Here is a 25,471-nt window from a genome sequence, read left to right on the forward strand (position 1 = left end):
GCTCCGTGCAATTAAGGTCCAGGAACAGCTGGAATGAAGTTCAGTGTCTAAAAGGTGAAAGCACAAGTGAGTTTTATTTTTATTTCCTCTTTTTTTCCCTCTTTCATTTTGCAGCCCGATTAATGAAAATGTACAGGATTATGAACCCTTTAAGACTGAGATTGTATTATTATTTCATGATGCTTACATTTTACAATAATAACGCAGCAGCTAAATTAAAAAAGCCGCTCCCTGCTGTTAAATAACAAGAGAAATGCATTCCTGGGCATTAAAAGACAACTTTTGACTTGTTTTATCCTCAAACTCGTCCAGCTGTTGTCCATCTGTGGTGTTGCGCCCGTGGAGCACTAAAGCACTATTAGCGTGTCTATTTGGATAACAATTTGGAGGATGGTTCAGTGCCTGGAGGCCACCATACAGCGGCGGCGGCGCTGCAGTGCGCGCAGTGGGCGTGCGCACGCCCCGGAGTGATGCTGCGCGCCCCCGCCTCTGTGTGTGTGTATGTGTGTGTGTGTGTGTGTGAGAGAGAGAGTGCATGTGTGTGTGTGTCGGTGAACTGGTGGGAGAGGAGAGGACCAGTGAGTGAAGCAGCAGAGGAGACAAGTGCAAGAGGCTCGGCGCTGAGCGGGACTCCGCGTAAATAAACAGCAGACGGCATCGCTGCGTCGCAGGAGACCGAAGATCCAGAGCAGGCTTCGTGTTTCGCACCGCCGAGGGAGGAAGATAAGGTGAGCGAAACGATACCATTCATGATAAGCACGTGTCGTGTAGCTTTCCAGTTCTCAGTCAGGAGTTTAGAGAAGCGGCAGCACATTGAGTTGGATGCTGTAAATGCTGCCAGGGACAGTGCTACTATCTTCTTCACAGCTTTTTTTCCTCATGAGCGCAAAGGCACAGGGGTTGTTTTTCATCCAAAGCTCAGTCTCTAAAAATACACATTGACGTGTGTTCGCCTGGAGCGCTGGTCATCAGAGAGAGCAGGTGCAGGTGCATATATTCCTGTCAAATCAAGGCTGGACACAGAAGATGCTGTAAAGATGCAGAAAGAAATCACTGTCACTTCTTGTCTTGTGCCCTGAACCTTTGGTTTTTGTATCTGTCATTCGCTCCACGATGCTCACATCACACACAGATAGATGGATGGATGGATGGATGGATGGATCTACTGTATGTGACAGTTGTTGTTTTATTTTTCCTTCTGACTGTGTTGATGAAAGAGCTGTCCTCTTAACCAAAATCCCTCATGCCCTAAGCTGATTTGCTCCCCACATGTTTAATTCCCTTCATATTCATTTCACAACTCTGTCTTGTTTTGACTGACCACTCCGTTTGTTTAGTCTCATTTCCCTTCATCACACTCAATCTGATTAAGAAAGCCCCCTGAGATCCACCAGTTACATCCCATGCCATTTATTATACAAGCCAAACAATTCCTTTACTGGACAAAAAAAAAAAAAAACCCACATTCCCACCCAAATCCTCTGCTTACTCCCCCCTCCTCCCTCCTCCTCCTGCTGCTGTCTCCTCTTGGTCAAAGCTTCAGTCAAGGGGGGGACTCACCATCATGCAACAACACCCCCCCCTCCCTTCGCCTCCTGTCCGCTCTCTTCCCCCGCTCATCCCCAGACACTCTCACTCACACACACACACACACACACACACACACACACCCAAACACACATGCACACTTTCGCTGCCCGCTCAGATCGCCAAATTAATACAATGCTAATGACCCCTGCTTTATTGTCTCGCTCTCTTGTTCTTACTCTTACTCTGAAAAGGCTGACACACTTTCTAGTAATGTTTATTCACCCCGGGCAGACTATTGTTAATCTGTTTAAGAAGATAACAATATCCCTCTATCCCTGCCTTATGTCTAGTTTGCATTAATTCAGAAGCAGGCGGCAAAATGTGCGATACCACCTCACACATCCCCGAGTGTTGTGAGTGTTGTGAGCCTCTTGGTGGCCTCTTCAGTCATATCTTCATTATGTAAAGTCAGGATGGTTCTTAAGCCCGGAGAGCCACTACTCCTCGGCTACTTGAGCTCCACTGACAAGACATTTCAGGCTCATTTGACCAATGTGGAGAAATCGGGACAAGATATTGACCTACATTGTGCTGCCATCTTTACTTTCACCCTCAGTACAAACGGCACTAGGCGGGGAGATTTGCATAACTAAGGGATTATCATGACACACGTTGGCCGGAGTTATTGTGAGAGCACCAGTCAGTCACTCGGATGACCTAAAACTAATGGCGGGCAGTTCTGCCGCTGCGGGGGCTATGGGAAAAGCTTGGGTGTTGGAGGGAAAATGCCACTAATTTCACTGTGTGGGCCGCAGAAACACGCAGACTATTTTGCGAGAAGTGATCAACGCTCCTTCTGTAAGCGGCCGTCTGTGGCATTGTGAACTCCGCCAACCGCAGGGGGACAAAGTGTCTCATAGAGAGAAAGAGTTGTTCTGTGCTACTTGTGGTGATGTTGATGACATCATTACTGAGAGGAACTGATCTGAACCTGAGAGGCTTTCGCTCGGTGATTCATTCACCAAGGACGCACTTCGTTTGTGTTGCAGAAATATTGTTTCATGTATTCAACCCAACGAACTGCAGTTGAAGTCAGAGCAGGAGACTTTTATAGTGAATAGACCCGAGTCTGTTGGACATTTATAAAGAACATATTTCTAAGACGTGTAGATTGTATTCATTGAAAGGCCCAACATTTCAAAGGTTAAGCCTGGTTAATTACCTCCACCAAGGCAGTTATGTTTGCACCCGTGTCTGTTTGTTTGTTGGTTTGTGGGCAGGATTACACATGAAACTTGGATGGCGGATGGGTCTCAGACCAAAATAGACCCCATTAACCTTTTGTGTGGATCCAGGACTTTTTTGTGAGTTGTTGTTTTGATATTTTCGTCAATTTCTCAGGGAGTAATGTATGGATCTGGATGAAAAAATCAGGTGTATGGTGGCTGGTATCTATAAGTGAGTACAATGTGATGTGGATCCAAATAAAAATCCAGATCAGGCTGACTCAAATATGTTTTATTTTATATTGGATTAAGCCTGATTGTATTAAAGGGGACTGTTGGGCCTTGGCGGAGGTATGTGCTCTACTGGGTGCCATTCTAGTTACAACTTGAGTCTTACTTTTGTGGTTTTGTAAATAAACTTCTTTAATTTGCAACTATTTTGATAGGTTATCATTTTAATCAAGAAAAAAATGCAAACAGTTCTCCATTCCAGCTTCTATATTGTGGCCATTTTATGTTTTTCTTTATCTAAATGATTATGAAATAGATCCATGTGGTTTTGGCTGATGGTCGAATAAATCAAGTAATGGTGAGGACCCAAAAGCAGACGCAGTGATGCAGGCAGGTAAAAGGACCAAAAGTAAGCATTAATGATAAGCTGTAATCCAAAGTCCAAAAAGCAAGCAACAAAAGGCAGGAAAAGGAAAATCCAAGATAAAATGAAGAGAAATACAAAACTGAGGACGAACCAGAAGCCACTGAGAATAAAAGAGAGAACACAGAAGACAGGGGAATAGGCACAGGAACACTGGAGGAGCTGGAGACAAAATGAAAATGAAACAGACAGACTTGAATACACAAGCGCTAATGAACAAATGAAACACAGGTGTACAAAGAAACAGGGCGGGAAAAGACAAAGACAGGAAGTGGAAAGTCTCGACAAGACACATGAGGATGAATTCTACAAATAAAATAGGAAACATCTGAACTGAAAACCATGACAGAAACATTAAGACAAACGTCCAACATGGAGAAAATGATTAATCAGTTAATTGAGAAAATAGTCAAGGGATTGATGGATGATGGAAACATTATCAGTGGTTTCAACATGGTCAGTCAGTCAGATAGTTTATTATCAAGCTAATAGTTTGGCTCGATTATCTAACCTCATGATTTGAAGGTAAAACGACGAGTGAGTGGACCTGAAATGTTGATAATAATCCCTCATTGCACGGAAAAACTTTACAGCTACAATAAAAAGGATTAGTCACAGTTGAAACAGACAGTTTGACTAGAGCTCATTTAAAACCTGACTACCAGTGTTTTTCTTCTGGCTTCTTTTTACTGGTGTTGCCACGTTCTCAGATCTCAGCTATTATCATAAAGTCTAGTGGTATCATTAGTGGTAGCAGTTGTGATCAAAACCACAAAACTTGAGCCTAAATTGAAGTGCTATAATTATCCTTTTACAAAGTGCTGCATGCATTTATTTTCATTAAGAATGACACCGACACAGCTAAATAACACACCAGCTGATTGACTAAATGATTGAGTGTGTTCTGGAGACACGTGTACTGGCCCTGAGTGGAGACGATCCAGCAGCCGTTGGTGAACAGGAGAGCTGTGCTGCTCAGCTGCGATGAAGCCAAATCTCCGGGGACTGATGGAGGCCCATGCCTATCCATTAGTGTCACTGAGGTCTGGGTGTTTCTTCCCAGTGGGCCAGTCACACACAGCAGCGAAGCGCTCTGACATCGCCTGGACCTCCTTGTCACAAGCATGTTCATCTCATTTTGGGACTGATGAGCGCCTCATTAGAGGACCACAGAGGGAGCGCTGTCCCTCCTGCTGCTTCACGGCTGCCTGAACACTTGCCTCGGTTGTAATTTGGACAAATGCATGCAGGGTCAGATCAGTACATGAAAAGAAGGACATACATGTTCATTACATACGCGCACACACATACACGTTTCACTTTCTCCCTCCCTCTCTGGGAGTGGGGCCTGTATGGTTGCAAGCTGGTGGGTGCAATTAGAGTTTCACACTCAGTTAGGCAGCAGCTCTAATGGGGATTGACACGTTCCTGTGAATCCACTCTACACAGCTGCAACTGTTGGTGTTTACATACCAGACCTGTATTACATTATCAGTGGTGGATGGTGACAGATGACGAAGAAAAATGGTTATGAGATGATTTATGTGTTGCTCACAGTGAGACTTGTTGCCTGAGTAGTTAGATACAAAGAGGCGCAGTTACTTTGCTATTTTCTGTTTTGTTTTCGGCAACAACAGCTTCAATGATTTATGCTGAGTTGTTGCCAAAATGATTAGTAGATGAATCCATAATTGATCAACAGAATAACAAGTAACCAACACCAGTTTATAATTGAATAATCGTTTGATTCATTTGTTAAGCAAAAATGACAAGAATGCTGTTGTTCCAGACTCTCAAATGTGTTTCTGTTGTATAACATTGTAAATCAACTATCTTTGTGTGTTGGGCCCTTTTCACTATTTCTGACACGTTACAAAAAAAACATCGCGGCATTATGTTTGAAATATTTGGTTGCTTAAGAAGCATATATCCGACATACAGCTGAAACAATTTGTTGTTTAATCAATAAGGGACTGAAAAACTACTCTGCAACAATTGTGAAAATCATTTGCGCTACTTTATTCAAACAACTTGAATATGTCATCTTAGACTCTAGGCAATGGTAAGCAGCATTTTTCACTATTTTTGGATAAAGAATAATCAAGTAAATAATCAGCAAATAAATCAATAATAGTCTTTGGAGGCAGCTGAGGATGTGCCTGATTATTTGACTAGTCGATTTGAACGTTGCTGCCCTCGCTAGTCTGCACCAGACACCCTTCATTAATTGAATGGGCTTTTATTGTGAAATATTATCTATTATATTGCAGCAGCTAGTGGTCTGAGGTATTACTGGTCTGAGGCCCAGCCCTACTTCTTGTAAAATATTGCTTTATAAAAAAATGAGCATCCCTTAATAATGTAAACAATGGTGGTTAACTGCTGTGTCTAATCATCATTTTTCTATGATGTGCCACTCATTTAACCTGCATTTAAAGTACGATTTGTTTTTTGAAGAATGTGATCAACTGCTTCAAACGGCTCTTTTTACTAACAATGTTAAATCTCGTACATTCAATTGTGCTCAATTTGGGCTGTTTTCTGAGGGTACTCTTACTTTAACACCGCTTGACTAGTCTTGAGTTTAATCTTCCATTAGAACGTCAAGTTCATTAGGAACGTCCCTAGTTGCAGCTCTAATCTCAAACTATCACAGATACCGTCTTGCATGAAATAGGCTGCTGTGCTGTTACATTAGGTGGTATATTTTGGGCAGCAGGTAATTTGGACAGATGGTGGATGAGCAGCGGTCAGTGCGGATGTCCCCGGACGGCCCGCTGCGACCGAATTAATACACCAGAGCTTTACACCACGACAGTCATCAAGTTCAATCACTCAAGGTTGCCCAGGGAACGCTATTATGGCCCTTGTCGTTATTACACCCCTATGTGAGAACAAAGCATTTATAGATGCTCTTTTCTGGCCAAAACAATTGCAAGGGAGTGACAGCAAAGGAGCCCCCTTTTGAAGTGGGAGGTTGGGATAATGGAACGTAATGTTGTGGGTTTTATGTTTCCTCTCCACCCCCCAGCAGAGCGCCTGGCAGGTTAACTACCTCCATGTAGCATTTGATCAGACTCAACCTCGATTTTAGGGACTTGATACGAACAGACGAAGATGAGACATGAAGTGAGCGCTCGGAGGATATTTTCCAAATTCTCAGAAGATGATCTACTGCTTTGCCACCCACTAGAAGATTTGGAGGGAGGGGAAAGGAGAAGTGGGAAGCTCTCAGGGTTGCAGGAGGGAGGAGGGGTGGATCATGTACCTCAGTCGACGCTCAGAAGGGGCAGGGGGAACAAAGGGGGTCTGTTTTCGCTGTCTGTACTGGAGGGGCGGCTGTTCTCGCCTCTTTCTTGCAGTACAGGGGGGTGATGCAGGGTTATGCCTGAGGAGAGCCACAATAGGAACTCTGGTGTTTGAACACACAGTTGTTCCTGCTGAAGAGGGCTGGAGAGGCAGTCCTTCCTACCGACAGCCTCGGGCCTGTTGAAGCTCCGGCCAACTTTGGATGGGCAGCAGATGTTGGAGAGCTAGTTGGTGGCCTAGTGGCAGCACATAACAAGGACCACTGCTTCCCTATCCTGTCCTGAAAACAACAGGAGGTGGGCATTGCTCCACCGGCAGGGTGTAAGCTCGCCAAAATTACAGAGAATTCAGGAAGAGTGTGCACTTGAATGCTTTGTAGCCTGTTCTCAAGCCTCCATCTTCCTCCTATTTGCATAGAGCTTAAGAGAAACTCTGCAGCACATCCCACTCTCTGTTGGCACAGCAATGCAGCCCACTTGTGTTGTCTAAAAGCTCAGCAAATACATCACCACAGCTCTTATTCTGCTTATAATATTCGAGATTTAAGGAGGGGGCTCTGCCAAGAAATCCACCACAAGCCTCCACATTCTTACCAGCCTGTTGTTGAATGGTACATGCGATAAACTTGTAGAATCGGGGGTCTGCAGAGATAAGCGGAGCGGAGGCGTAGATTATCAACGTAGTCCCAGCAGCACATGATGCAACGGTAATTGAATCAACAGGAAAGAAGGGGACACTTAGCTGTCATCTCATGAATAAAGTTGACATGGAGACACAAAGTGGCTTTGCCATGGTTCAGGAGGCTCGCTGACCTCGAGGTCTTATTTAGGCCAGGACTTCTAATGCCCTTGCCCTATGCTCCACCCTCTACCCCCTCCCACACCCCGGCCGAGGGTAAGACACCATGTTAGCAGCTCAGCAGCCACCACTGAAGGGCCCTTAATCCAAGTGGGATGACAGCTTGGCTCTGGATGGTGTTTCTGTGGCGCTGAAACCAATGGGCTTTTCTTTCCCTCTTTTTCATCCCTTAAACCCCCCAAACACAGCCGCAGGAATCCTGGGAAAAAAAATTCTCCCGGGGGAGACAAAGGAACGGGATGGTAAACAAATCCAAGTGTAGATCTGAGATTCCTCTATTCAGCAGAAGATAAATGTGCTTGTCCTGAGATATCAAAAGCACACAATACAATGCAACTTTGGCTGCTTTGTCCCCCTTTTTTTTTTTTTGTCCCGGTGCCACGTGTTGTGGTGAAAACATAATCTATACCAGATAATCTTAGTCCAGGCTTCTATCATGAATGATTAGTGAAGATTGAGGTCAGAAAACCATTAGAATCATAAAATTTGGTGACGCTGTCGAAACAAATCCCTCTTCCTTCCTTTACACCAATCAGCTGAGCTGTGCAGAGATCACATGTGGAAAGAGGTCAATAGTTACCAGTGACAGAACAATGAGCATCAGATACGTTTGCCAGCAGACTGAGACTCTGCCAGGCAGCTACAGCAAATTCTCCTTTTCATGCTGCCATGTCCGTGTGTAGTAAACAATGGGAACAGTCAGGAGCTGCTGCTTTTCCCCCTTAAATGTTTAGTCTCATTTATTTTGACTGAGTATTCAAAATCTTTGGTGTTGAAAATTGTCAATTTATCTGTTCAGTTGATCAACCGACAGCAATTTTGATAATCAAATTATTGTTTTATGTCTTTCATGGCGAGAAAATGTCAAACATTTGTAAGTTTAAACTTCTAAGATGACAGGATTTGCCTCACGGTTTTACACGTTTTTTTGTAGTCACAAAAGATGATCAATCTTTTTTTCTTCATTAACTCATTTAGGACATTTTAGGTTTGGGCAATAAATCAATATTAAATTGTTTTTGTGATACAAGTCCCTACTGTATATATCTTGTCTTAGATTTTGGATCATTATACCATATTGGGTTATGTGGTTATTGGTTTTTAAAGGCTGCATTACAGTAAAGTGATGTATTTATTTAACTTGATACATAGTATAAAACGTTTGAAAACAGTGCTCTATGACATTTTATAACTAACTTTTATGACTAAACATTTGGTGAAATCGATGGTGAAATAATCAATGGACTTATCTGTAGTGGAAGTAATCCTTAGATGAAGCTCTGGACATCTTGGATTAGGAGATACTACATTATTGATCTGATCAAGTGCAACAAAAAGATATTAATCAAACAGACATACAGTAAAAATTGCCTTAGCAGATATTTATTTACTGTATGGATCCATTTATTTTTCACCAAACGGCTTTGAGCATTTTTCAGGATTCACTTTACATCAAGGATATAATATTTTCAACCAGCACGAGAAGAAAATTGCTTGTAAATTCGATTTATTAACAAAAACCCAAGGACATCCAGCTCATAGTTGACTGTGCTCAGGCCCTGTGCCAGAGCAATTTAGGATCAAATGCAAGCAATGGAATAGCAATCAGTATAATCTCCTTGTGGTCAGTCCTTTGCTGCTTCCTCGGCGCTGAGCGTTTCTAGGAGCTGGAAGAATGTAATTGTCACTGAGATAATTCCTTGCTGTGGGCTAGCTGGGCCCGACTGTGAGGACGGACAAATGGCAACTTCATTTATCAGGATCTCCTCTGAGGATGGCTCGCCTGATAACCCAATCAAATGTCTAGTGTGGCTGAGAGCTGTCTGGGCAAACACTGGGCTTTTTCAGCTCTGTGTTTGTCTCAATGACTATGTGAAAATATCAATGAGCCTTTGTGAGTGTGCCATGGTTTACAGCCAAAGCCCTATGGTGTTAGAAGTCTCTCAAGGAAGAAATGGCAGTAATAATCTTTCAAGTTTGTGGATATTTTCATCGTCAGAAATCATATTTTATCGCACAATTACACCATTATATATTTGGATTTAGGCGATGAATGGCATTCCTTATATTGGTTTTAGTTGGTCCTCTTCTGGCAGAGGTTGAAAAGACTGGTTTGAAGCAGACCTAATGCTCGGGTCTTCAAGGTTGGCTGGTTTTGGGCCTCTCAGGGTTCAAGGCACAATGACCACATCTCTGTATGAGAGGAGCCATGGTGGACATGTTACTCAAAGGGGTTACTGCGTGACAGAGAGCACGCCTCCACAGATCCTGTGAGAGAAAAATAGGACACTTTCACGCATTGGTCATTTGTGATGTGTCACTGAGGTGGAATTCATATAGCTCCTGATTCTGAAGCCAGTATCGTGACTGTAGTTGACATTTCAGGGTATGTAGAAGGCTCAGTTTGGAGTCAAGGGCCACTCTTCAGATGTTCACCACTGCTTTTATGAAGTGTGACTGGAGTGGAATAAAAGATTAAATTGTGAATGTACTGAGGGGCTGCAGTGTGCTAGGTTATAAGCATTTGGTTGCGCAAAACTTAAGAGCACATCTGAAGCTTTTAAACAATTGTTAAAGCTGATATCTCTGTAAAAAGATTTTTTTTTTCCTTGATTGGATGATAGTAAGGAAAGTTAAAATTGTAGTTTCACTGCCAGCCTCCGAGAACATGATGTGCACGCCGCTTATAGAATTATTAAAACCTGTTTTATAATCTCAGCTCGTAGCAATGTGATTTAAATAAAGGAGCAGTCGATGCCCTGAGAGCAGATTATGCACTGATCTCTACCACTGTCTGTCTCTCTCTGTTCCTCTGATTATTTCCCCTTCCTTTGGAAACCCTCCTCTTTCTGTATCACTCAGAGTGTATTTTATTTCTGCATTTGCTAAACTGGCACCAGCTATTTGTAAATCCATGACTAAGTGTTTGTGTGTTAATCTATCTTAAGTTCTTAGTAGCTGCTGCGGGCTTCACGCTAGTTTCAAACTTGTGATTAAAAAACATGTGTTACTGTGTGTAATGTGTAAATTGTCTGCGAGGGAAAGTCTGTAGTGCTGTCCAAACAAAAGAGAAAGTAAATGGCTTTGATTGCACTGACTTCCTGTTTACACTATGTCAGTGTACCAACACAAGCTATAGTCTGGCATGTCCTCCAGTAATTCAAGCTTTAGGGGAGCAAACAACACTACATTACACAAACTGCCAATCCTTCGTCAATATGTGAAGAAATATGTGTGTTTCAGAGTTAGCCTTGTTTTCATGCACTGTGAGTATGACTTTGACAGGCGGACGAATCTTACATATTGCACCTTTAACATATTAGCAAGCTAACGTTAGCTTTGTCAGCTAGTTCAGTTAGCTATGCTGCAGTTACAGCTGGCAGTGTCGGGGTGTAAATATGGCCGATGCTAGATGGTTACTGTAGATTTAAGAAACTGTTTTCTACACAATTTGAATGCGTTAGGTCTTTATGGGGCAAGTTATACAAACTAATTATTACTTTCCCACCGATAAAGAGTTTGTGTTTTGTTTGTTGGTTGGTTTGTCAGCAGGATTACAAGAAAACTTCGGAACGGATTTCCACGAAACTTGGATGGAGGATGGGTCTCAACCCAGAATTGACCTTGTTAACTTTTGCCGTGGATCCGGATAAAGGGAGGGATCCAGGAATCTTTTTTCACTTTCTTTTGACATTGTGAGATAGCTTGTTTGTCGACATTTTTGGTAATTTCTCAGAATAATACATGGAAGTTGATGAAATCAGGCGTATTTGGGTGGATGGTATCGATGAGTGAGTACAATTGTTTTCCACAACACAATTGAGATTAGATTACAGATCTGTGAAACCAGATATGGTTAAACAGTTAACGGTGGTTTAACAGAGTGATACAGGACTATTGTGCTCTGAGTTTGATATTGGATTCGGCTTGATTGAATTATTGGAGAATGTTGAGTCTTGGCGGAGGTATGCGTTCTGCCATTCTAGTGTTTTATAAGCACTGTGGTAAAGATCTGGTTAGGTTTATTCCCAAGAACGCCTTGTTTGGGTTAGCGAAAGATCATGATTTGATCTCTCATGAGATCTTTTCTCTGCTGGCGTGACACAAAAAAACTAGTTTGTGTGTTGCAACCCATTTTAAATCAGTGCTGCATAAATCTCCACTCATTACACGTTATTAATACACTACGCTCTGTCCTTTATTTACCATGTGGTTACCCTAAAAACATCCTTTTTACATCCTGTAGGTTAGCTTATGATAATTGTGGCTACATGCTTACACTGTATTATTTAGGGGTAAAGCCTGAGGCAAACTAGTAGCATTCATTATATCCCTGCATATTTTATGAATTTATAGATCTCCCTGTATCCAACAGTGCTTTTAAACGTGGGCGTTGTTCAATGATTCGTTGTTCACTGATATAGTGCCAAATCAGACCAGAACTCGGGAACTACACAGAGGTTGGACGAATTGGATTCTCCACGGTCATCGGCAGTGAAAAAAATCTAATTAAGGTTTAGGCGTCCCAAGTCAAACTCCCCAGGATTACCCTGGCCCTGCACCCAAAAACCAACCCTGGGAGAGAGTGATAACTAGACTCCCATAATCTGAATCTAGGGCTGACTAGAGGGGGGTTGATGATGAAACACTTGCAAACTGAATCTACCAACAAAACTGCAGGGATGGCTGTCATCACCACAGGTTCAGCAGCATGTCAGTCACGTCATCCTGGAAGCGGTGCAATAAATCAGGAAAAGTGAGTTCAAATCAGATATCATACTTTGAGATTTACCGAATTGAAGTCTGTCTTAATGTTCAGCGCCACAGCAGGAAATGGTGCATATAGCTACAGTAACATCAGTGTGTTTTGGGGAGATAATGATAGAAAAACTGATTTCATGCAGAGTTTCGTCCGCGTTTGCTCGCGATCCCCCACGCTTTGAAGTCAAATTAGAAGTGTGTCTGTATGGGTGGAAATGACAGACAGATTAGAGAACAGAAAACATGCTTTGAAAGAACATTTACCCCCTCCTCCTCCTCCTCACACTCAAATCTGCCTTTTGAGGCAAAATAAAACCCAAACACAAAGTATCTTCCCTTTTGTCCAAACTTTAGGATGTGGGTTGGATGTATGGGTTTGCTTTTCACTCACTTCTTTGTTTTAGTGTCCATTGAGTGAAAGTGCGTGTTTACTGTGGTCATTGCTTTTTTAACAGCCCTTAAAAGGGTCCGTTTGCGAGGAGAGTAACTCACAACAGGAGATCCCTATTGATCAGGTGTTTGAGGAGGAAGAGGTGAGGAGGGTGAGGGGTCAGGATGGGGTGAGAGACAGGGACGAGCCAGTGACCAGGACATGCTCTCTCTCTCACCAGGATGCAGCCAAATCTGAAATACGGCTCTTTCCTTTTGATCCTGGAAACAAAGCACCTGCTGGAGGCCCGAGGATACGTCCTCTCCGCATGAGTCCTCTCCCTTGTCTCCAAGGTATCACTGATCTGTACCCGTGCAAATAAGGCTTCTAGAGTTAACATTGTACGAGTGACTCTACGTGGACAATAGCTTATATTCTGTAATGCCACAGAAGTGAAAAGTTGCTTGTCATCTCCTCTTTCCTTCTCACGGGATTCAATTGTTTGTGAGTTGTTTTTCCCAGTCTCGCTTCAAAACGCAGCCAGAGTGAGAGCTGAATATGCTCTTTTGGCCTCAAAACAAAAGCCCCTGAATTTGTTCCACTCTCTCTGTTTATCTAAGCTGTGATTCAGCCGGAATGGGATTTTGGATATGAATTTCGAGTGGAAGCAGAAGAGCGTTGGCAGTGGTGGCAGGGCCACGTCCTTGACAGCCCTGTTGAATTAATTCCTTCCAAATGGCTGGTTTAAAGACTGAAAAGAAGAGCGTTGAATAAAACCTACTACTGATCTAATGCACCGCTATGATGGAGGTCCACTTTTACCCATACTGTTTTGTGAAACCATCCTTCTTTATCCGTGTGACTCATATTGTGTGGAGTCGACGCATAATGGAGTAGGTGGCCACAGAGAAACCACCCGAGACAGCTCGTCATAGCACTTCAGTTTGATTGACACAGCTCTTCTTTTTTCACATCAGACATGGTAAAATGGTATAAAAGTGGCTCTTTTACATAACACTGGACAATTGCATGCCTAACCTCCTTCATTCACTACTGGGCCTCCGTGTTTTCAAACTGCTGCAACCTCAACATATCTGTGTTTTGTAATGCTAAAATTAGCAGAATCCGAGGCATGTGCTTGATGTGGTAATTGGGCAGGGAAATTGGGTTCTGAGTGCTACTTTTCCATTTCGCCACGATTATTTGCCAGAATGGGCTTCTTGAATTAGACTCAGTGACTCGCAAAATATATAGCTACCATTGTAGACACGGTAGAGCAAATGTGCTTACAAATTACTGGATATATTGTCATGTAGTCAAGCCCAAATGGAAAAACGTACTTGTAGTTTAATGTGAGAAATGCTTTATTCCATTTTTGTCTTGACTCTGGTGGTATCACTGAACTAATCAGACAATTTTAATGAAAATAATAAATAATATAGATATTTGCCCGAAACTCAGCCTTAAAATATGGATCCCCATGATTAGCCGAACCATCCTGACCATAGATATGGAAATGTGAGGATTAATATAACACAAGATAACATCTGATTAATCCCCACAGGCTGAATTAAATGTTCTGTCATGGTGTCATGCAGCTTCTCCTCTGCTTCCTCTCCTCCGCTCTTACTCAGAACTAAGCTTTCTTGGAGAAAAACAAAAAAAGAAATGCAGGAAAACATCCCACAGAACAGCGCATTGTGCTGGATGATTTATGATAGTGTTGATACATGTGGCATAAATGAACACTTATGTGACTCTGACATGCTTTCCCACACAGACCCACACAGTAGCAGCTCTCAGCTGTGCCGAGCGCAGCTTTAAATGTTTAATGGAGAGTCGAGGGATGAGGGGAATCTTCTGTCTCCGCCTGCATAGTGTCTCGTTCCCACCTGGCCGAGCTCCAGTGCTCACTGCAGCATTCTGACCCACTATGCTGCTGCATTGAGACCGGATACAAAGCCTCATCACAGACTTTCCAGCTCCACTAAAGTTATGCAGTATATTGACTAGTTTTTGCAGCGCAGGCTTCTGTTCTCAAACTTGGCCCAACTATAAAGTTCCTCTTGTGCACCTATGTTTCATTTTTCTGGCCTGGCCGTCTTCTTCACAACCTCAGTGTCAGAGTAGTATGCAGGTCGTTTGACCACCACCCACCAGCCTGTGTCACGGTCAAAGCCTCAGCAGCCCTGGCTGTCCTTCAATGGCTCTTTCACTGCCGCTCGGTGACAATGCATTTTTTCCATGCCATAAAGCAGATGCTGTATTATAGCAGCACAATGCTGGTCCCATCTGAAACTGTTTACCATGTGAAAGGCACACCGGGATCAGGATGCCTACCACTGTGTGGAGCTTTTTGACTTGCCACTCTATAATGAGTACACACTGGAAGGAAAAGGAGCAGGCAGCTTTAACTGGCATTGTGATCAGTGCATAGAGAGCAGGAAATGCGGTATAAAGTGCTGATCCAGGCTATTCTTCCAAGGCCGGGAGTTTTTATACTTGATAGAATACAGAGATTACTGTGACATCAAATGAGCTTGTCAGCAGTTACACCCAAAACCAATAAATAGGCAGGAAACCCGCAGTTGAAGTGTTTGTCCACCTGAAAAAAGATGATCCTCCCAAATGATTTAATGCTAAAGAAATATTAATAGTGGATTTCTGCCAACGAGCCCCCTGACCCATGTTCTGCCACAGCTTGTTCCAGCCATGGCAGGTGTCCTCTGGATGAGGACACTGATCTTTTCAGACCTATTTCACTGAAAGTCAACAAATCAAGAACTAAGAAGTGAAGTGAAAACAGCTTGACTACAGAGGCTTAACCGGCGGAGCAGAAAAGCCCTGCAGCCAAATGATTAGCCTCCTTTGTGTGACTACTACCTGTCTTCTCTTGTCTTGCTGTTTGTTGTCGGTGAGTTGAAGAGGCTCGCCTTGTTCGGAGTTGTTTGCCCTCAGGGTTTGTTGTATGTGAAGTCTGACCCCCTCCACCTCTCCCACTTATAAAAAACAACTAAAACACTGTTGAACCAGCACTACTGTTGGACTTCTTGTAGTTTGTCAGCAAGACTTAGTCACTAATTGAGCACTCAAGCAGAGAGGGACCTTGAAAGGCCAGAGACAGGCTGGTTGGTCAGTCAGACTCTTGCCCTCCCCAGACATGATTTGAGGCCCTAGAAGGACTTGCTGGAGACAGGCAGCAGCACTCAGACCTCCTCCTCAAGCTGAGGTCCCCTTGGTCCTCCAGCACTACTCAGAGGGCTTATCCTCCCTGACAAGAGCTCTCCGAGGTCTCCAGTCGTCAACTGGTCATCAATCACGTCAAGGACACAGATCTATCATGTCAAGAGCCGGGAGAAATAAGTGCAGCACCACACAGATAAAAGCCCAGACGGGGACACGTTTAAGTACATTAACCCAACTCCAGTCTCACTTCAGAAGAAGGATGTCACTGTGGGAAATAAGGAAGTGACTGTGGGTGTATAAACCAATTGTATAATTTGATTTGCCTTTGTAGAGGGTTGATAGTGCTGCACTTGGGTGAATGTGTAGCTGAAGTCACTGGCTTGAGTAAAAAAAGGTTTGAGTAGAGCTCTGCTTCAGTATTTTTAGTAAATACAGTTTGTATTGTACTTTTTTTTTAGCCAGGTAGCGAATTGGCAGCCATGTCTGTCCGTCTGTTGACTGGTTGGTACAGCACTTTGGTCCAGACTGCAATATCTCCACAACTGTTGGATTGATTATGATATAGATTTGTACAGGCATATATGACTTTTGTGATCTTCTTGACTTTTCATCTCCATCATGAGATTGACATGTGTGGTGTTGAGTGAAACTAGTGAATGAATTGCCATTAGACTTGGTACAAACAGTCAAGATCCCATCAGGGTTCCTTGTAATAACTTTGGTGACAGCTATGACAGTCCATTACTAAGTCAAAATTTCAAGATGTACAACTTGAGATGTACCGATTGCAATTTCGATCAATGTCGATTTGGACTGATTCCAATTTTATCTGTATTTAACGGACATTTTTGTTGTTTTTAATGGAAAATGTAATTGTATGGTCATCATTAAACATTGAATATTAAATACCTAATAAAAATAAGACGTTGTAAGCGTTTTTCAGCTCCTTCTCATAGGCATTTACACAGTGCATACTGGTAGATCCTGTTTCCAATAGGAATCTGTCTGCCTAAGCCTCAGCTGTACTTTGTGTGTTTGCTTATAGTAGCATGCTAACACACTAAAATAAAATGATGAACATAATAGATATTATACCCGCTGAACATTAGCGTGTTAGCATTTAGCTGAAAGCACTGCTGTGTAAAGCCTCACAGAGCCGCTAGCACACCTGTCGAGTCTTATACTCTGTTGTACACGAAGAATTGGTGAAATACAACAGTTTAGTGTTTGTAATTTTGTCATTTTAAAGTGGAAAGAGGCCAATTTGTTGCAATACCTCCAGGTTCATTCTACACAGCATCTCTGAGAACAGTCTTGTGAATACCAATTTTCTGTTTTTCTGTCCAGTCTGTCAATAAAAGACATCTGCTGTGGATAAGTAGGATGGAAAACACTTTTCAGCAAGCTGTCAGTACATTCAGCTCACAACGAATCCCCTCCAGCCAATTTTTGAATTAAAAAAAGGTGAACTATTCACCTGAAACACCATCCCATCACTTTCCTTATTATGTCACTCTCTGTGCTCTCGCCCAAGTTAATTCGGCAGTGAGCATCTGTCCCATTTTGTTGTATCTTTCCCCCGAAGACTACAAGGTATCTTTTCACAACTGCAGCAATGTTCGTCTTGCTTATCAAGAATGAAGCAGCGTGAACAAAGACCACAGAGACTAGCAGACATTCAGTGGAATTGTGTGAAATCCCAGTAGGTTTTGAATAACTGAACATGTAGCACACAGAAATCATATCACTCGGAAAACTCAGGACCGAATGCCAGCAAATGACAAGGGTGTTGTCTGCAGCAAATCAAGTGAAGGCTTTTTCTTGCAGCTTCTTCTTATCGTTGGAGCCAGTTTCTCTGACATGGTGCATTCAGGCAGAGCTTGTCTGTCAGCTTCGTTTTGTCACTAATTTATTCATTTAAGCAGTGGCAGCCACAGTCAAAGACAATGGCACACAAGCTCTGAGTTGAATTAACCTCAATAATTATGCAGATTTGGGGAAAGAAAAGCCCAATTGTTACACACTCCTCAAAATTCCTACCCCCTCCTGTGCCTGACATCCAAGTGAATAAATTACTAGACTCAAGAAAATATTCAAACTTCCCTCTTCAGGATCCCCTCAGAGTTACTGAGCAATACACTCTTTTTTTTAAGAATATTTAGATTGTACCCTCTAAGGTCAGCCACTTGTGTTAATGTTTGCATTACTGATCATTTTCACATGGTCCTCAGTCTAATGGCCACTGTGAGTGCATTATCCCGTGCCAGTAGTGAATGCAAAGGAATCCACTTTAAGCATTTCCAATAAAGACCTGGTTCAAAGTGCTAATGGTTCATTTGATCAATACATGTGCTTTTCCACTGTAAATACGTAAGCTGGTTGAACACATTTAAAGGGGGGCATTAGAATCCATTAAGTGTTCACATAAATTCAGGGGCCATTTGAGCTCGATGGGATGTTTATGGATGTTTTGTTTTGAGCCTGTATCGTATGACAATAATTTATTTTCAGCATAGATTATGATTTAGTTAAAAATACAAACGGACGTCAACAATCAAAAATACAACAATATTTTAAGTAACACATATAAGTACAAATAAGTAACACATATTCCAGTTTAACATCATAAAGTGTGTCTAAAATTCTTGGGGAGGACTGCTGCATTTGTGAAAAAGTAGTATAAAGCCCTCTGGCTCTGATAAATTGCCTCGGGCGATGTCACTCAGTGGCTCAGTTGCATTGTGGGTAAAGTAGGTGCCAGGTTTTGAAAAGGAAAATGTTGATATCTCTGGTTCTTCTGTATCGATTTTGATCATTTGTTGATCACTGTCCGTAACGAGTCCAACAATGTTGTTGGAGAGCAGTGCTAGACCAGTGGACTGATTTTTAAAACCTGCCGCCTATATTACCCACACTGCAACTGAGCCACTGAGTGACATCACTAGGGGGAATTTATCAGAGCCACATGCAGCTTCCTCTGGATCCACAAAAGGCTTTATGCTACTTTAGAATAAAGAATTGGTTGAATTATCCTTTAAATACATCTTCCTACCTAACTGCGGTTCACTTGTTTATGTTTCGAGAAAAGGAGATCCCACACACTGCTCTTTCTTAGCATCCCAGTTTTATTAGTATTACTAACGTTTCGATCCCCCTTGTCCTTCGTCAAGAGTGTTGACACCCTGGAAACACACTTTACGAAGGTCGTTGGGGACGGAAATAATTGAATGCTAATTGTGATGCTGAACAAAAGCAGTGTGTGGAATCCTCTTTTCATGAGACTGAAGTGATTCACTCCAACACACCTGCTTCTGACATGGTTGGATGTGTGAAATGTCCACTTTGAAAAATCGTGTTTATGTTTACAAATGTGAGATAAATTGTACGGCAAATAGCAGAAGACAGCAAGGACAAATGCCGCAGTTTTTCTGTAAACCTCACATCGTTCCCACATACTCCGCTATAGCCAGCTTTGGTGCATATCTGTCCTACATATAATACTGCTGAAACTTTTAGTTGATTAATCAATTAGTTCAACTGACAGTTAATTGCCACTTATTTTTGTAATCAGTTAGTCATTTATCCAACAAAAATGCTCCTTCAGAATGTTCCACCCTCCTCCATTACAATGTAGCTAATGCTAATGTAGACTGAATATATTTAGATGTTGGACTATTAGCTGAACAAAACAAGGCAATTAGAAAACATGAGCTTTGGCCCTGAGAACTTTTGATTTGCATTCTTTACTAATTGATAATTAAAATAGTTGTTAGTAGGGAGCATATCAAAACTTAGCCTAAATGCAGGACAGATGCTTCGGTAACACCTGGCCACATCTAATCAAGCTATCGTCAGTCTGTGGAGCAACAACAATAACAGAAGCCCATTTGCATCCCGCTCGGCTGCTAAAACAATGGCAGCCGTAATTCTGCCTTATGTAGAACTGAGTGCAGGAGATTAAAGCGTCTCTCCAGCAGTGTGCCTGGTACTCAACCTGTCTCAGATGAAGTGTGGTGATGGATCTCCAGAATAGGAAGCCCAGGGATGTTTTTATTCAGGTGTTTCTAAGAATAGGACAGCTTGATTCCAAAAAAGTCTCCTCACTGTCTGTGTTTACACAGCTCATTATTGGTTTCATAACTGAGTTAATTTGTGCTGTAGTGATGCAGGGACACGCGTTGGCCTCTAACCACACTTATATCCTGTTTCTCTCGCTATCGTCCTTTTTTTTTTGCAGTTTGTGACCGCTGCCTCCCTGGAAATGCTGTCGTTTACTCGAAGACAACCTATGTTGAGTGTGTGTTTTCGTGTGTATCGGTGTGTGTTTGGGGGATAGATGTGTGACTGAATTATTGATGCAGTGTAAATCCAATCTGGCTCGTGGCAGGTGCGACGTGTGCTGTTTGCCTATGTGTGTGTTTTTGTGAGTGTGTGTGAGACATTGTCAGAGAGGAGGAAGGAGCAGTGCTGTAATTAAAAGGCAGCACAGTCTGCAGTCCTGCCCACACAGACTCGGCTATAGGCACACAGGCTAAAGGCGTCGCGTAATTTACATACACAGATGACCACCAGAGTTCAAACGCATACACACACTGAAGCTGCAGGGAAAACTGAGCATCTTTCCTCCTCCCTCCTCCTTCCTTCAGTCTCAGTTGAGCAGTACAGTTTCCTCTTCTCTCCCTCCGTCGCTCACCCTCTGTCTCTCTTGCTCTTTGTACTCCTTTCTCTCTCTCACAAACTTCACAATGTGCCACTCTTGAGCTGCAGCAGTCTGTTATTGTGCGGCATGCAGACAAGCTGCCCGAAGCCGACCAATGATATCATCCCATTGTCCCTGCGCTGTCACCTGCACCATGGAGCATGGAGTCCGGGAAGAGAGGGGAGGGAAAGAGAGGACGAAGGAGAAGGGAGGAGAAGAAAAGAGGCAGAGGGTGAGGGAGGGAGAGGAATCTTTGGGAGGGATGGAGGATGTGTGGTCTTCCTTGACAAGGCCAAGGCTACTGTATGTTCAGACACCAGGCAAATCTGATTTGAGGAAAAAAAAATCAGATTTGCCTGGAGTTTCCACACTGTCATTTGCAAGTGATCATATTAGATTTTTGGGTCCAGACATCTTGATATAGCTTGTTTGAAGAAAGCCTGTCCAGTGACCTCAATGTATGTCGTGACACAAATGAGATGCATCTGTAAAACATTTTGTTTTTGCTGTCCAGACTCCCTAAAACCAATCTGTATAATATCTGCATATGGCAAAAACAGATTTGGGCTTGTAGTCTGAACATTGCCATAGAAACATCAAGACAAGGTAAACAACATAAAAGGCCAAGTAGTAATCATGTAATCCTTGTGTAAATTCTCAGAGAGTGATCAGGGCCTGTATTTAACTTGTAATCTAAACAGGCTTATGTTGGAGATGTATATATATATATATATATATATATATATATTTTTTTTTTTTTAATTTCCCTGTTTTTATTTGTATATTTTAATAAGGAACCTCCCTATTTCTGATCGCCTAGTATTATACGTTTGTCAACTGGCTGCTTTTTGAATTGAGGGTAATGTAGGCCTATATTTCTATAGAAGTAGCATTATCATACTTGTTCTTTTTCTTGGTGGGAGTTAGATGAGAAGATTGGTAGCCTACCACTATGTTGCACGGTAAATATAGAGCTACAGCAGCGGCTAACTTAGCTTCACACAAATACTGCAAAAAAGGGAAAACAGCTAGCCTGACTCGGTCTAAAGCTAGTAATGTTAGCCTAATTATTGTTATCTTTACACTTTAGTTTTTGTATGAATGAAACAAACTAGATAGACTTGGGCTGGTAGAGAAGCTCTTTTACCGTTGGGCAGAACTATGCTAGCTCTTTTAGCCTGCTTCTAGTCTTTATGCCAAGCTTCATCAGCTGGCTGCTGGCAGTAGCTTCATATTTAGCGTATTTAGATGAGAGTGGTGTCGATGCAAAAAACAAGACACACTGTGTTTATTAGTGAGTCTGTAATTGTGATGGACATATTCATAGGCTACTTGTTTTTTGCTCCTCCTACCAGTCTTTGTGGCAAGCTCGGCTAATCACCTCCTCAGTTTAGCTTTATACTTAATGCACAGGCATGAAATGTTATCGGTCATCCAATCAAAGAGATGAAAATAATATGAGTATTGTCCAAAATGTGTAAGAGTGGCTTCACAGAGAAGAGGATTAGACAAAGGAATGATACAGATTTGTGAGTGAAAACAGCAATCTTTCATGGCAACATGAATCATTGTACAGCTAACACTGCCGTCCTCTCAGTGTTTTTTACACAGCCTCTAGGCTGTTTGTTCCGGCCGCTCACTCGGCTGTTATTTGAGAATTTACAGTACACACACACTATTGCACACTCACACCGGGGATTCGTGTTTCAGCGATGTACTCAAACTCCAAACAGACACACATCCTCACACTCATGGATGTACAAACACAAACATTTGCAGATTCATGTTGCATTAATGTCCACACACTTCTCTCTTCCCAAAAACACTCACGCACACACATTGTTCAGTCCACACACACATAGCCGCTGACTGGCCAACGCCTCCACACCTCCACTGGCCTTCACTTCTGCCTTTCTCATTTACACCTGCCTTTGGCATACCTTCTCTCTCTCCTGTATTTCACATCTCTCTCTCTCCTTCCCTCTGCATTTTATCTCAGCACCTGCAGCAACATGGTGTGTGTGTGTTTGTGGGTGTGTGTGCATCAGTGTGCTGTAGACAGGCTGATTAAACCCTTCAGCGCTGTCTCCTTCACCACTAGCTCAGAACACCTCAACATACTGCCACGTCACCGACAGTCCCACCTCGCCAGCCGTCTGTGGGTTGTTTCACATCTCCCAAAGTTATTTATTTTTATAAGAATATCTGTCAACTGTATTTGTATCGAAGGAGGGAGCAGAGGTAGTTTCTTTTACCCGGCTTTTGTTTTTGTGCTATCGACTCATTGAGCGCAATATGGATTTAACATCAGAGCAGGAGAGGTAGGCAAAAGATCAGATTTGTCAGCGTTTGGACTCACTGAAAGGCCTATGGTTTTATCTCTGAGCTTATGAAAAAAGTGCAGAACATGAAGCACTTGCTGTGATTCAGGTGCTTCGAGGTATTTCTCCTGGCTTTTGTTTTGCCATCTGTTTTATCTCCATACAGAAATGCAGTTGTGTGTATGAAGCTTTTATTGAGCCCGAGGAAAGTAGTGTTTATTACCTTTCTATGCTCCTTCAGTGCACTGCAGGTTGGTTATGTTGATACAATCCCAAGGCCAAAGGAGAAACATATAGTCTTTCCGGTTTGTTTTTCTTTTTATTTAGTTATCTTTTATTTTAGTATCTCACTTTCTTCAAAACTTTCCCACAAAATGAATCCCCTGACGTTTCCTCTGTTCCCTTCAGGATAAATCAAGGTACAAGGTAGATTTATTTGTTGAATTAAGGTTTACTGTAGTCTTGAGTCCTGCTACATCTATTTAGAGTGTTGGGTTCTCTTGAACTCAGGCCATGTTCAAGAGTCTCACGGCCTGAGGGACGAGGCTGCTCCATAGTCTGGTGGGATGACAGCAGATACTGTACATCTGTATCTTTTGCCAGATGGCAGCAGGGTGATCAGACCGTGACGCCTTACCTTTTCATCTATCAAGCGCTATCATCAGGTCTATATTTCTGCATCGGCTGTGTTTTGCGTCTGACAGTTAGCAAATGTTAGCAAGCTTACTAGGAGCGGCACGATGCCATCATCCATTGCTGATGGCTGACAGTCATGGACTCCATGTCTTGTTTATTATTTTCTTAATAAAGTTAAGTTAACCCAAGACACGCCGCTTCATAGTTGGCAGCAATGTTTCTTTTCTGTGGGCTGCTGTTATTTGTGTTTTGTTAGCTTAGCTTCCTCAGTATAGCAAACTAAGATTCAAGATTCTATTTATTTATCACTATACAAGACAAGATTGTACAAATATTAAGATAGTTCTTGTCCATTTATGCTACTTATATATACAATTATATTAATGGATAAATAATGAAGTCATAAAAATGAAACTATTATTTCTGGCTTAGCGTCATGGCTGAATTTCGGAGTCTCACAGCCTAAGGAAAGGAGCTGCTTTGTAGCCTGGTGGTACTGTAGCAGATACTTCTGTATCACTTGCCAGACAGCCGTAGGATGAACAGGCTATGGCTTGGGTGGGTATCGTCTTTTAGCATCCTTAGGAACATGCTATAGCATTATGATTGTGAGCACTTTAGCATGTTGATGTCAGCAATTAGCTCAAAGCTTTTGCAGTGGTTAAGTGCGGCTCCACTACATGGCTGCTGACTCTTGTTTTGCTCTGACGGCACTTACAGTGTCACTCCTGTAAGTTTGTGTTGGAGTGGATAACACACGTTTGTATGGTCTTGGGAGGCAGCAGAGACAGGTGGTGTGAGAGCTGGACCCACAGCATGGGTGAGGATGAAGAAGATGAGAAGAAGGAGGGAAGAAGAGAAATCTCATTCCCCTCCTGCTGCCCCAAACATGCACTTCAAAGATTGTGGGGACACCAGGCTCCCTCAGCTGTTGTTGTGGTTCGCTAATCAAACTAATCAAAACTGAACTAATGAAAACCAGCTATGACAGTCCAACAGCAAACTCAACGGGTTGATGCTTTAGCTCAGTGTTAAATGAAACCGACGTCCATTCATCCGCTCATGGCTGCTGTGTAATGCGTCAGTGGGGCAGGTTGTTTGTGCTTGTGGCTGCAGTGTTGCCAACAGTAATGAACAGCCTGGACGACGCGCCCCACGCAGCATCGATCGCACACTCTCACACAGACGGCGGATGGAAATTGGTCCTGGTGGGGTAGCAAAGGAGGTGCACACATGCCTGCACCTTCTGTGGACACATATGGATGCAGGGATCAGCACACATGTACATACTGAGAGAACTCGAGGGTGTGTGTCTGTGCGTGTGTGTGTGTGTGTGTGTGTTTATTGACTCCCGCGGATGCTCACTGCTCGCTGGACCGAGGATGATCTTCTTATTGGTGACAGTATGGAGCATATAGAGGAGGGAGACCTGCTCGGTGGGCCTTTCTCTCTCTCTGCTGCATAAAACTCTTGGATCTCTTCCACCTCCCCACATGTCCTCAGCTGGTGCTCTCTGCAGTTGGAGGCAAGCCCCATATACACACTGTATTAAACCAAGCCGTAGAGCTTCCTCCCTGCTTCATTACCACATGAATGGTTGCCATATTGCCATATACTGTATGGCTATTGTTGGCAAGTCACTCAAAGTCGTTGGCTCATACATGGTGAGCTAACAATAGCAAAGGGAGCTGCAGTCATGGTGGTGCATATCCTGAAAGCGAAAATTTTGGTTTATTAAGACTCAAGCCTCATTTCATGATAACATTGTCTCCTCAAGAATGTTTTTGATATCTGGGAACACGACATCATTGTTAAAGCAAAGTCTGAGGGTTAGATGATCAGACAGGTTGTAAACAAGTTAAAAAAAGATATAGTTAATATTTAAAATGAGCATGCTGAAAATATCAGTAATAATCCTTC

The 25,471-nt window shown here is 42.7% G+C and overlaps 1 protein-coding gene across 9 annotated transcripts in view; it reads left to right on the top strand.

Moving 5' to 3' along the window:
• Window positions 1–502: 502 nt before the first annotated feature.
• The window catches only part of LOC311263376 (neuronal cell adhesion molecule-like), an 83,989-nt gene continuing 59,020 nt past the window's right edge, over window positions 503–25,471 (top strand). For 5 of the 9 annotated variants that reach the window (XM_084363386.1, XM_084363393.1, XM_084363391.1 and 2 more), the window contains exon 1: window positions 503–728. The gene's annotated coding sequence lies outside the window, so the exon portion shown is untranslated. The remainder of the gene's footprint in view (window positions 729–25,471) is intronic. The other 4 variants (XM_084363396.1, XM_084363394.1, XM_084363387.1 and 1 more) reach the window with 1 other exon arrangement.

Source organism: Pagrus pagrus, assembly GCF_965226575.1.
Source record: "Pagrus pagrus genome assembly, chromosome: 10".
Lineage (NCBI taxonomy): Eukaryota > Metazoa > Chordata > Actinopteri > Spariformes > Sparidae > Pagrus > Pagrus pagrus.